This window comes from Neopelma chrysocephalum, unplaced genomic scaffold (genome assembly GCF_003984885.1).
Source record: "Neopelma chrysocephalum unplaced genomic scaffold, ASM398488v2 Primary Assembly neopelma1_26, whole genome shotgun sequence".
NCBI classification, from domain to species: Eukaryota; Metazoa; Chordata; class Aves; order Passeriformes; family Pipridae; genus Neopelma; species Neopelma chrysocephalum.
The window spans coordinates 4,383,790-4,398,713 of record NW_020897695.1 but is presented as its reverse complement, the minus strand read 5'-3'; positions in this window follow the sequence as shown (position 1 = coordinate 4,398,713).

Genomic DNA, 14,924 nt, shown 5'->3' with positions numbered 1-14,924 from the left:
GAATAACAGGCTAACCAGGTGTGTTAAGTGCAAATGTTTTTATCCAAAGAAGAAATATCTTAGCAAAATTATATGTCTTAGAGCTAACTGATTTTGTATTAGTATAAAACTGTGTTTGAGCGCAGCTGCAGTAATTTAAGATGCTGCCACATGTGTGTAGAAATAACAGATTTTATAAACCCTCTAAAATCCTTTAGAAACAATGGAAGAAGTTATTCATACACTTGCCATGACTTTCATACTCTTTCATATGCTTGCTATTGTCCTTACTGTTTCTCCTTTTTCCCTGCTCTTACACCTCAAAATTTCTCATTTTCTCAAATTAGAAGTCAAAATTCTCTGGGACAGAAGTAATGTCATACTGTGCATTTAAACAAGTATTTTGAGCTATTTAGCATGGGTCCAAAGCCACAATCAAATTACAACAAAAAAAATACCCCAATAGCGGATGTACTTTTATCAGGGGAAATGGGAAGGATAAGTTATAGGATATTCTGTTCCCTTCACTATTAGTATCATCTTCACTTCATATGGTAGAAGAGAGTCCACATCAATATCAGAGTTATATTCACACTCTGTGTATAATTAAAGATTTATTTTTAAGTAGTCATCAGATAAACTATATAAAAAATAAAAGAGATTAGAAGATTTTCACTTTACATACACATTATTTATATATGTGTATATATGCATGCATGTTTCTTATTTGTAAATGTATATATTTAAAGAGATGAAGGTATATTTCTTCTTTTGAACAGTTTAATCCTAAGAAAATTGTTCTGCCTCTTCATCCATAATGCAAAGAGGTTTACCAAGGGCAGTATCAAAAGAGAAATTCGGCATGGTCTGTATTTCTTGCATCATAGAGAAAGAAGACCTTACTGAAGGAATATGCATCCATTCTTTTGTTTCTGTAAGAACATTAGTACATTTTCATAATTGATAGTAGCAAATAAACAATCAAAAACTTTTGATTAAATTTGGCAAACTCCTTTTCTCACATAACAGTAATGCAAATGTAAACTACCTATCTGACCAGGAAAATAAATTAAATATATACATCTAAGTATATACACCAATATATTTCCAAACTCTTTTGTGGTTTGATTTTTCAATTAGACATTATAATTTCAACATTTGAACATAATGTTTACATTCTTTTCCATATTTGTAGCTCATCAACTTATAAAAATGTCAGCAGTGACATGAAAAACCATTAAAGCTAATCTTCACTGACTAAGAATAGAGCTGAGATCAAGCTCTTGGTTATCCTGCTTCCACCTACAGCCCCTCTAGCTTTAACAACATTAAGCTTTCTGTGCACTAGAAGATTATCATCATTTTAAACACACAAAGTAAACCAACTTGAATTTCTCTCAAGTATTAAAGAAAAATAAAGGAGATGGCATGGAGAAAAAATAATTCCAGATACTCACAAGAACCATGCTTGCTATGCCTTTCAGGCTGGTTTTACACATACAGTTCTTCCAGTCCGACTAAATTATTTCTGCTATAGATTTAGGCCTACCCAGGCCTACAGTTTTTACTGTGAAGATACACTATGTCTCCAATTTTACAGGCACAGCTCTAAAAAAATTGTCAGCAAAAAGCACCCTCCAATATCCTAGCAAGCTTTCTACCTGAAAAATCTCCCTACAGAGAAGGTTTTGCTTCTAGCTCTTTCATGCTCAAAATAGGCTTTCATCAGCAATTGGAAACATTCTTTTCCCATGAGGAAAGGGGAAAGATGAGAAAGAATGTTTGTAAGGCAAATAGAGTTTAACCCATGTGGTAGGTCTCTTGAAGATAAGGAACACCTAAGTGGATTTATTTCAAGCTTGGACAAGAGGAAACCTAGACAGAGTACTGTCACTTTGTCACAGTAAACAATTTTAAAATGATAAAGAATGAATCACAAAAAAAAAATCCATCTGAAAACTGGACGATTATATTTCACTGATCACCAAATGCTGTCTGAAAGCACCTGGATTTCATGTAGTACAAGATCCCACTCTGAGCAGCATTGTTCCAACACTGGATCAAGTCAGCCATTTTTTACCTCTCTGCCTCGGAAACCTCCAAGGTTAAAAATCCCATTGTCTCTGGGAAACCATTCCTGATCTGTACCACTCACTGTGAGATTTTCCTCATGTTCGGGTAGATCTTTCCAAAATGCAACACATGATTATTTCTCCTTGCTATATCATTTTCCAGTACCAAGAACGGCTCCACAATCATTATCATTCTATTCAAGTAGCTGTAGGCTTCAGCTGGATGTCTCTTTAGCACCCACTTCACCAGAATAAATAAAACCAACTCCCTTAGCCTCTCCCAATAGGTCATGTACATGAGAACCCTAACCATATTAAGAGGCTGTGATGGTTTCAGTCTAGGCCTTCCTGGAGACCAGCTTGTAACCAGGAAGGAACTAGGAAAGTGACCAAGGAAGTATTCCATGCTATTCCTTTACGTAACCTAGGGTATAAATAAGGCATTGATAAGAGAGCTCGCTCTCTTCTCTTCCGGCGAGGTTGGAGAACGGTGGTCCCTGTCTGGGTCTGGCTTATCTGAAGCTGAGGCCTACAGTAACTGCTGTTGTCGGCCACGTGTGAGGGGGGAGTGCTGGGCCGCGTCCAGACGTCCTGCTTTCTTTTCAAGGGAAGTGGTGAGCTCTTGCCAATTCTGGTTACCGGGTTTTTAGATTGTGAGGATCTGTTTTATTTTTGTCCCTTTTCACCCTATTTTATTCTTTTCCCTTCTCCCTTCCCCCTCTTCCCTTCGGGAAGCTATTTGGGGTCATAGATTCATATATATAATTCTCATTGTATATCTCTGTTTTATATGTAAAATGTATATATATTTTTGCTAGAATTTTGGCTGCCTGGTTTTTTTTTTCCGTTTTTTTTCCTTCCCTCTCTGGGAAGGAGACCCTGTTGTCGAGTTTCGGAGACTTGGCAGGAAGCCAGCTCCAAACTTGCACAGAGGCTTCTTCTGACTCCCCTCCAATTTCTCAACATCCTTCCTGAATCAGGAAGTTATGACTGGACAGAACCTTTAGATGTGGGGGGTTTTAACAGTTTGTTTGAAATCTAACTCCATTTGGGTACCTTGACAATGTGAAAGGCACTTCCAGTAAGTAATAAAAAAATGAAATAACCTTGTTGCCTTATCTCTTCATACATTTTGCCATGACTTTCAACTTTATCTGTTTTGTTCCACAGACATTGAATTTTTCTCTTCCAGATGCTACTTTACACAGTCATTGGGACAGAAAGAGGACAGTTTTCTGAGGTAGACATGTAAGGAGCTATATTAGGTAGTGTCAACAGAGGTCTCTAGTGCGCAATAGCAGAAGTCATGATGTCTTTCTCCATTGTTTCTGTGGCTGCCAACATGGCCAGAAAAACAGGAAGAGCTTCCACCGGAGAGTGAGCAAAAAAATCACACTGACAATGCAGCCACTGGCAGCAGCCATTATCATCAACAAAGAAGCAAAAAAGAAGGTATTTTCTAACACCTTATAAAGTTTTAAGATTTGGCAATAGCAATGAACTTGATAAATGCATTTGATTATCAGTTTGCCTGATAATCTGGGTTGATGAGTGTAGTGGATTTCTGTAGCTGGGTTTTGGTAGCGGGGGGGGGGGGGCTACAGGGGTGGCTTCTGTTAGAAGCTGCCAGAAACTTCCCCTATCCCGTGGAGCCAATGCCAGCTGGCTCTAGGACGGACTTCCTGCCACTGGCCAAAGCTGAGACAATTAGGAGCAATAGTAACACCTCTGTGATAACATATTTAAGAAAAGAAGACTTTCTTAAGTCTTTCCAGCCAGGGAAAAATGGAGTAAAAACGTGGGAAATAACAACGTAGACACCAAGGTAAGTGCAGAAGGAGGGGGAGGAGGTACTGCAGGGGCCAGAGCTGTGGCCCCTGCAGCCCATGGTGCAGACCATGGTGGGGAAGCTGTGCTCCTGCAACCCATGGAAGACCATCGGGGTGCAGAGACCCTCCTACAGCCCATGGAGAAGCCCATGTTGGAGCAGGTGGATGCATGAAGGAGTCTGTGACCCCATGGGAGGCCCAGGATGGAGCGGGGTCCTGCCGGAGACCTGCAGCTCGTGCAGAGAGAAGCCCACACTGGAGCAGGTTTTTCCCGCATAGGACTTGTGGCCCCTGTGGGGGACCCACGTCGGTACAGCTCATTCATGAAGGACTGCACCTCGTGGAGGAGTGACCCACGGGACAGCAGTTTGGGAAGAACTGCTGCCCGAGGGATGGACTTATGCCAGGGAGGTTCATCAAGGACTGTCTCCCATGGAAGGGACCCCACAGGAGCAGGGGAAGGACTCCTCTCTCTGAGCAGCAGCAGCACAAACAACAACTGATCGTAACCCCCACCTCCGTCCGCCTGCACCACTGGGGGGAGGAGGGAGAACATGGAAGGAAGGAGGGGTGGGGGGAAGGTGTTTTTAAGACTGTTTTATTTCCCACTCTTTGGCTCTGTTAGTAATAAATATAAGTACTATCCCCACTTTGAGTCTTGTTTTACCTGTGAAGGTAATCATCTACTCATGAATTCTTAGCTGTTTTTTTTCTCTCTCCTCTGTCCAGTTGCAGAGGGAGAGTGAGAGAGAGGCTTTAGTGCATACCTGGTATCTGGCCGGGGTCAATCCACTACAATGAGCGACCCCAGTTGCCATTGCACCAAGATCTGCCCCACTTGGGCCAACAATGATTCTGCCTGAGTGGCATCATTGCAGCTTAGCCCTCAGTTTACGGCTGTCCATCCCATGGGCAGCAGCTGGACTTCACAGCATCCTTGCTCACAGGAAAACCTCAGAATGTTTGCACACAGGATTAAAAGCAGCTCTGAAAAGCCTTCCAGATGAGATAGTGGTACTGGTGGGGGTGTGCACTCTTTTACCCAGAGGAAGATTGTAAGACTTTTGCTGTGGAAAGTGAAAAGACATGTCGGCATGAGGATGGTAACATCAGTTTTGCTCCAAAGTCTCTTTCTTCTGTTGTGATAGGTGAAATCACTCTTTCTTAAACTGGAAACCACTGAGACATAAAAACATAGAACAGACTTCCACAAAAATGGATTTCTGACTTCCTTGCCCTTGTTTACCAGGGAAAACATCATGCTTTCAATTCTTTCTAAATATGTAATAGTAAAACTCTAAGTTCCCTGGGGCAGAAACACTCTTTCATGATGCTTTTGTATAGTACCTTGCAAAATGGGACCACACTCCCATGTAGTCTGCAGGGAGTACTGTAACGAAATGAATAAGTAATGCTTCCAGGAAACACATCAAACATAGAATACACCGCATCACCTACTGCACAGAACATCAAAACTGCTAAAAATGTCAACAGAATAAACTTGCACAGTGCCCTGGCACAATGTAACATGGAAGCAAGCAATACAGTTTCCTCAAGAATATTGGAAATGTGTACTCTAAAGCACTGAAAATGGCATGTGTTGTTTAGGTGTAATAAAAAGTAAGGCATGGCTTTTTAGTAGTGCATTATTAAATAGGTGAATATTAAAAAGAAACATTTCTATGTAGTACAACTATTACAGGTATCAATTGAAATCTAAATCTTGCAAATGTACTTCTTTAAAAATCAAATCTGAATAAGTTGTCTGTTTGTAGGTACTTAGTAATGTTCTCTAAATTATACTCATATTTCTTTAATTATGTTTAAGAAAGAGTTTGCTACAAAGAAAGTATTCTGCAATACCAAGTACTCTATCTTGGTCAATTATTCCCATGTGAGTAATAAATCCTCCATATTTGCCAACTCAGCCAACAGATATGCTTGACTGAGTCAGGAGAATTGATAGCCTCTTTGTAAAAAATCTATTATGTACCAGATCAGCATATCCATAATCTCAGTGTTCTGCATCAACTCCTTTTCTTCCTCTGAAATGACCTCATGACTGAAGGAATTAGGGATTTTATGAGACTGGAAAACAGAATTTACATCAATATTTGTTTTGCTTCTTTTTCTCCAAATTACTGACTAATATCTAACTTTAGGAAACTGCAGGAGAACTCTTCCCCCCCAAAAAGACCAGGGTGATGATTTTTAAATTGCCATCAATCTCTTTGGTGACAGCCCTAAACACCAGTCATTTTTAAACCTAGACTGTCTAGAACAGGAAGACACCATCAGCACAACCCAGATGATAAGCAACATGTTGTCTGAAGCATTCCATAGTATCATAAATTATGCAAAACTCATCCACTGCCACACAAAAGTCCTCCATGAGTGGGAGCTTTTGCTTAGTTCTCTCTTTTGCCATCCCCAACTCTTTTACATCTAGATGAGGTTGCTCCCCAAACAAAGTGTTGAGAGTTATGAGAAGGGGAAACTGATTTTTAAAAATAAGTAAGCCAAGATACCAAAAAAGAATAACCTAAGACATATAATTAATAGAGTCTACTATTAGTAACATCCTTTAACCAGGAAAGCATAAAGTCCTATGCTATCCTGAAAGGGCAACCTCTGATGACAGAAGTTATTGGCGTTTTCAGCTGCGTAGGCTTTATCACATCTACTCTACTTAGTAAGTGTGACGGACACTTCATGTCAGGGACTTTGATGTCATTCAGGCTGACGGGGTTTAGAGATGATATATCTTTCTTGCTTTGGTTGGGAACAAAGTGGACAAAGGAATTGTGTGGTCACACTCTTCAAAGTTAAATGCAGACCAGAGGAAAAAAAAGTTAATGTGCCTGACTGCAGTATTTGCTCTTAGCATGCAGTTGCAAGGCTTGAAAGTCCCGTTTAAGTATCTCTTTTTTAAGATAAATACCTATTAAGTAATGTATATGCACAAGCTGAAGTGTTAAATGGTTTGTTGAAACCTATTAGAGTACACAAGATGATAAACATAAATTATAGCTAATATACTGCACCAGTGATTTTTAAACATAAAAATTACTGACACTGTAAAAACACACTTGAGTCATCGTAGCAGCATAATAGCACTAATCCATGTTTATCCAACCGTGCACTTTTCAAAAACAACACAAACCTCTAATAAATGCTTTGGCTTCACCTTGACAACTTATATGGGTTATTGCCTCGTTCATGCCTGGATAACCATGTGTTATGACTTAAATGTTCTTTAATATCAATTTATGCCTTGAAGAAAAAGGATTGAATAACATAGTGTACATATGGTTCAATTTATTACAGCAAAACAATCATTTTAGTTTGAAGATATTTTCTCATGGTGCATATCATAGAAATCTTATTCAATAGAGCTCTCAATAAACCAGATTTTTTATGTCACAATAAATGAAACTAAGGCAGCTAATTGTTGCTAAGATTCTAAATAGATGAGTCTATTTGGCTTTCTTGTCAATCAAGAAATAAATTCCTTAACACTTGTATTTCTGGATTCTAATGTCTCTAATTGGATTTTACACTATCTGATTAATGATGTAGTTTATAGACTACTGTAAAAAAAGTGCTACTTAAAAAGTGGAAGAGGAAATTGTGGGCTGTCAGCATTTATGGAAAAGGCCAAGACAACTTTGAGTAATTTACTATTTTTGCAAAATGGCAACAAAAAGCATAAAACCTGGTCAACGATGCCTCATTTGTGGCACTCTTGTTGTGTGTCTGTGATGCAAAAGAAGACCATGGAGTGTTATGCTGAAGAATATCAAAATACGTACTAGTCTGTACTGAAAATGGGTTGCAGTTTTAGGAAATTAAAAAATAAAAAAGAAATCCAAATTTTAATTTAGAACCAAAAGCGAAGTATGAGCCTAAAGTCCAACCGCAGAGTGGTCATGAATAAAACTCTTCTAGAAACAGGTACAAGCACAAGGTAGAAAGAATGCCACAAAATAACCTTGTTACTTCTATAGTACCAATTTTTACTGACAGTCTCATTTTCATGAACTTTCCACATTTTCCAGAGATGTTTCTGGCAATCTTTCAGGCAGAAAGATCTACTCACATGTGGAGAGATGGCAATCCTTAAAGAATTATGGTTGCAGATATGCAAGTCAGTCTTTTGTCATGTCATCACTATTATAAGGTGAAGCAGACTGGCTAGAAACGAATTTAAAACCATGATGACAGTAGAAGCACTGTGAGCTGTGAGCACTACGGCTCTTGTTATGACAAAGATTTTTACAATATTGAGGTCTTAGAATCATAGAATCATAGAATTGTTTAAGTTGGAAAAAACTTGAAGATTATTCACATTGTAGGTCACAAGCTCTTGCATTCTATCTATGCAAATGTGAATTTAGAAAGTTAGGGGGAAAAAAGTTAGTTCAGCTATTTAGAGGACTCTAAATTCTACATCTTTCATACTTCAGAAAGAATCTCAGTATCCAAATTTGAATAGGTCACTTATCAATATAGGCGACATAGTAAAACTCTAATTTGAAGATGGAGGATGTCCAAAAGAAGTAATACTTCAGGTTATTCTGTAAGCAGCAGGTTTGCTTTCTAACGGTTACAACCATTAAAAATCATATCCAAAATAAAATACTGGACTATGCAGCTCTCAGCAATTAAGAGATCCACTTACTGCAGTACAGTTATGTTACTCCTTGTATTATTATTGCAATTAATATTTTTTTCCTTTCTCTTCAGTATCAAGTATGACCACTTGTCAGACCTCCTCTGGTCCATTTTGGCTGTTACTCCCTGCTGCCCATGTCCCACAAAGATGGCCTCTTGTGCCCCATAGCCAAAGGTGGGGAAGGCTTTTCCCCCAGGGTGGCCCAGCCAAAAAACACAAAGAAAGTAAAATACAATTAAACAAAAAATTAAAGTAACAAGTCAAATAAATTAAAAGTTATAGTAATATAAAAAGTAAAGTAAAATTTTAATGTTAATTAGAAAGTAAAGTAAAAAGCAAAGTAAATCAAAGTAAATATAAAAGTCAAACAAACAAACAAAAAACAGCCCACCAAAGAAATACATAGAAACCGAAGTAAACCAAAGAAAAATAAAACATAAAATCAAAGTAAAACCAAAAAAATAAAACCAAAGTAAAACCAAAATTAAACAAAGAAAACAGAAGTAAAAAAAACAAAATAAAAAAGTTCCCAAAACTAAAACCCCAAGGTAAGGCTGTAACATAAAATGAAAAATACAAAACCCAAAGTACGAGAAAAATTAAAAAAAAAAAGTAAACCAAAGTTTAAAACCCCCACCAAATACAAAGTAAAGCCACGATGTAAAACAACATATAAAAATAAAAAAAACAAACAACACAAAGTAAACCAAAATAAAAGAAAATAAACACCCAATGTAAATCAAAGAAAATAAAAACCTCACAAAAAAACAAAAATAAAAACCCAACATAAAACTCAACATTTAACCCCAACATAAAACCCAGTGTAAAACATAAAAAATTCCAATAAGTAAAACCCTAACAGAAAATAAAAATAAAAATGTGAGCCAAAGTAATATCAAACAACAAATAAACCCCAATGTAAACAAAAGTAATCTGAAGTAATTCAAATTAAACAAAAAATCTCAAATAAAACATAAAACTCCATGCAAAACAAATAAAAATAAAATCAAGCTGAAAGTAACACAAAAAATAAAAATACCCAAACAGTAAATCAAAATAAACCAGAGAAAACAAGTCAACAACTCCCATGCCAAAAAAATAAAGTCCCACCACAAGATCACAATGTAAAACCACAATATAAAGGAAAAAAAAAACAAACCTAAAGCAAATCAAAAGAAAATATAAACCAAAAGAAAAAAAGAAAAAAAAATTAAAAAGTAAAACTATGATGCAAACCCAAAAAAATTAGAAAAAAAAACTTAAGAAAAACAACAAAAACGAGAAGAAAAAAGAGCAAACTAACCCTAAGTAAATCAGGGTAAACAAAAGTAAACTAAACAAACCAAACAAAAATTAGAACCTAACCAGAATGCCAGCATAGAACCTCAATGTAGAATCCCAACATTAACCCCCATTGTTAAGCAAAAATACAAAAAACAAAGTAAAACAAAGAACAAATAAAACCAAAGCCAAGAAAACAAAAGTAAACAAAAAAAAAAGGAAAGAAAAACCTGTAAAGCCCCAACATACAACACCAAAAAAACCCGAAACCCAACTATAGGAAAACAAAAATTAAAAAGCCAAAGAAGTAAACCAAAATAAACAAAAAAAATGTAAATTCCTAATATAAAATTCCAATAAACCCTATCAGACAGTGAAATGCTAACAAAAAAAACCCCAAAAAGCACAACACAAAATACTAAAAACCCTGCAATAAGTAAAACACCAATATAAAATCTCAACATTAAATCCTTATGCAAAACTTGATGTAAAACAAAAAATAAAAACCCTGAAGTAAAATGAAACTAACAAAAAAAAACACAAGGAAGAATTAAAACCCCCATGTCAAAGCCCGATATAAAATCCCAACATGAAAAATCAAAAAAAAATAAGTAAACCAAAACTTTTTTTCAAATATGAAGTAAATAAAGAAAAGAAACAAAAAGTAAGACCTTAATGTAGAATAAGAAATAAAGGAAACAGAAATAAAATAACTCCAAAAAAACAATAAAGTGAAACAAAGTAAAAGAAAAATCTAACCTAAAACCTCAAAGTAAGTACCCAAAGTAAAAACCAAGGTAAAATTAAAAATTAAAAAAGCAAAGCAAGCAAACAAAAAACCCCATGAAATTAAATCAAAGTAAACTAAGCAAAAGTAAGCAAAAAAACAGAAATAGTAGAACTCCAACATCAAACAGCAAAAACACTGCAACAAAGTAGAATAAAAAAGAAACACACACCAAAGTAAACAAAAATAAACCAAAAATAAAATGCAAACCACAGTATAAAAGAGCATAAAACAAAAACATAAAAACCCAATGTAAAACAGTGTAAAACAAACAAAAACCTAACAAAGTAAACCAAAATAAAAAATAAAAACCTCAAACAAAAATTATAAGCTCAAAATAAAAAACTAAAGACCCCAAAGTAAGACCCCAACATAAAACAAAATACAATAAACTAAACAAAAGCAAAACCATAATGCACCAAAGTAATCCAAAGTAAACCAAAGTAAACAATACAACACAAGTAAAATGTAAAATCCTAACGTTAAACCCCAGTATTCAACCCCAATATAAAATATAAAACAAAAAAACCCCAAAAACTAAACCAAAGTAAACTAAATCAAAGTAAATAAAACAAGCAAAAAGTAGAACCCCAACGTAAACCCCCAACCTAAAACCCCCATGTAAAACTCCAACGAAAATAAATAATATAAAAACCCCCAAAATAATGTAAAACAAAAAATAAAAATCTAAACAAAAAAAAGAAAACATTAGAGCAAATTAAGCCAAAATAAAACAAAAATAAAGTAAAATAACAGAATCACAGAATGGGTGAAATTGAAAGGGACCACAGTGGGTCATCTGGTCAAACCCCCCAGCTTAAGCAGGGTCATTCTAGAGCAAATGACACAGGATTGTGTTCAGACAGTTCTTCCATATCTCCAGTGAGCGAGACTCCACAACCTCTCTGGGCAACCTGTTCCAGTGCTTGGTCACTCACACACGGTAAAGAAGTTCATCCTCATGTTCAAGTGGAACTTCTTGTGCATCAGTTTCTGCCCCTTGTCTTTCGTCCTAGTGGTTGGGACCACCAAGAAGAGCCTGGCTCCATCCTCTTGACACTCTCCCTTTGGATACTTACATACATTTATGAGATTCCCTCTCAGTCTTCTGCAGGCTAAACAGGCCCAGCTGCCTCAACCTTTCCTCATAAGAGAGATGCTTCAGTCCCCTAAACATTATAGCCCTCCACTGGACCCTCTCTTGTTCTGAGGAGCTCAGAAGTGGACACAACACTCCAGGTGAGGCCTCACTAGGGCTAAGTAGAGGGGCAGGATCACCTCCCTTGATCTGCTGGCAATGCTCTCCCTAATACACCCCAGGAAACCATTGGTCTTCTTGGCCATAGGGGCACACTGCTGGCTCATGGACAGTTTGTTGACCCCTGGGTCCTTCTCCACAGTGCTGCTTTCCATCAGGTTGGCCCCCAGTCTGTCCTGGTGCAGGGTGTTATTCTTCCCCAGGTGCAGGACCCAGCATTTGTCCTTTTTGAATTTCAAAAAGTTCTTCTCTGCCCATCTCTCCAACCTGTTGAGGTCCCACTGAAGGGCTGCACAGCCCTCTGGGGTATCGGCCACTCCTCCCGGCTTTGTGTCATCACTGAACTTGCTAAGGAGGAATCTACCCCTTCATCCAAGTCACTGGTGAACAAGTTAAACAATACTGGGCCCCACATAGAATCCTGGGGGACACCACTAGTAACAGGCCTCCAACTAGACACTGTGCCACTGATTACAACCCCCTGGTTCAGCCAGTTCTCAATCCACTTCACTGTCTACTCGTCTGGTCCACATTTCTCAAGTTTTCTTATTAAGATATTGTGAAAAACAGTGTTGAAACCCTCGTTAAAGTTGAGGTAGACAATACCCACTGCTATCCTCTCATCCATCCAGGTAGTTTCATTATGGAAGGCAACCAGGTTGGTCAAGCACAATTTACCTGTAATGAATCCCTGCTGACTTCTGATTACCTTCCTGTCATCAGTTTGGGTAGAGATGGCCTACAGAACGAGGCACTCCATCACCTTTCCAGGGATTGAGGTGAGGCTGACTGGCCAGTAATTCTCTGGGTACTCCTTCTTGCCCTTTGTGAAACTGGGGAGGGCTGACATTTGCTCTCTTCCATTCCTCAGACATCTCTCCTGATCTCCGTGTCCTTTTAAAGATGATTATGAGTGGCCTAGCTATGATGTTTACCAACTCTCTCAGCATCCCATGAGGGTCCATGGACTTGTGGATGTCGAGTTTGTTTAGGTGTTCTCTGACACAATCCTCATTGATCAAGGGAAAGCCTTCCTCTCAACATTCATAAGCCCTGGTCTCCTGGGTCAGAGATCCCTGAGGGCTGGTCTTACCAGTAAAGACTGATAAGTTCCACTTTCCATACACTTTAGCTCAGTAGAGGTAAGTCACTAAGAATAAGATTTACAGCGACCAACAGAGTGATGGAGAAAAGAGCTAAGGCAGGCTGTAAGAATCTTGACAGTTGAAGTCCTTAAAGTATATTCCATCTGCGTTTGAGATAGAACTACAAAATAGCAATCTCTAAAAGTAATCTAATTTATGAGTCAATTCCATTTTTTTTCTCTCTCTTTCTCAGAAATTCATCCAGCTTCTCTTATAGGAGATAGTGTTAGGATACTTCTCAATTTTCAATGCATTTATCTTCATAGTATCCTTGAGCTATAAAATAAGTATAATTACTCACACTGTACAGAGAAATTAAAGGAACTGCCACAGTTATTCAAGAAGACTATGACAATGTAATAAAGTGGTTTGCTGTCTGAGCATTGACAAGAATCTGAAGCAAATGATTGCATTTTTTTCTGCCTCCTTTTCCACATTCCATGCCTCAGACCATATTTCTATTCCTTTTGGGAAAAGAAAGAAAGGCAACCAGAAGTTCAATCAGAGAGATCAATAGTATTGCACGGAAAAAAAGAACACAAGGAAACAAGTTACTTGAAAGGAGATTAAGCGAAAGGAAATTTTGATTTCCTTATTTTAAAGAAAAAGACAGAATACAGCACCAGGTGAGGAAGGCTATAAAACAAGACCAAGTGCTTATGGCTGTAGATTTATTTACAGAGAAACTACCTGTGGTCCGTGCTGGCTTGCGACATGACTGAGGAAAGGAAATGACAATAAAGAGCATCATTAGCTCAGTGGTGAGCCAGATATATCAGCTACCATGGGGCAGTGCACTTGTTATCAAACAACATTCTTCTGCCCCTTCTTAATCCCAGGCTTCTAAGAATTAGGATAACTTCAGTGACAGCTACTGCTTTAAATCTTTGCATTTTTACATGAATTTTGCTTAAAGACTTTATTTAATGACAGCTTGCCAGTCATAGTTTCACATTCCCTGAAGTTCCTGATGTATTTTCTGTTAGTCTCACATTTTACTGAGATCATAGATTTCTGTCTCTGCAAAAAACCAATTTTGTAGCCAGTTCATTTTGTACTCTACAGGACCCAGAAATGTGGGTGACTTTACAGCCTAAAGAGGAATATTAGAACATCATTATGAAAATGGGACATTTTTTAAAAAAGGAAAAAAAGGTATTTTAAAAGAATAGTGAAAGGTTGTCCTGGCACTGTCCCCTTTGAACTATGACATTCAGATAGTCATCCTTTTTTTCTTTAGGAAGATAGATTGTAAACCAATTTTAAATTTTTGTGAAAACTAAAATATGGATGAGAATGTTAATAAAGCCTATATTAAGATCTGTATTGCATGTTAAATAAAATTACTTCATAAGATTATATTATCATAGAAATACAATTTTTTTATCTGTGTATACAAGTAAGAGAATTTATTTGCTAGTATTTCTTACTATTTTGGTTTTTAAAAATCATTATCCCTTTTCTATGGCTGAAATAGAAATACTGACAGGAATTTTCAGTACAAGGGCTGCTTATCATTTATTTTACACTAAGAAATCTCTCTCTTCAGGGGTAGTTCCTGAAGCTGGATTTCACCCTAGTATTCCTCAAAACAACCATTCCCAACCTAACAGGTAATACTTAAGTGTGTCATAGTAGAAAATTATTTAATATTAAATACTACACAATTACGACAGCAATGGTCAAGTAGATGAAGGTAGAAGCAAGGACCATCTCTGACATGATTGGTTACTTTTGGCCTACGAAATACAGCTTCCAATTTTTACTTGGGATTGCTGTTTAGAATGAGCTTTACTTGACAAAAGATGGTGCAATACTAGAAATACAAAAGACCACATACAATCTCATTTCAGCAAAACACTGCTGTAATCACAATCTTCACACTTCTGATGTCTACT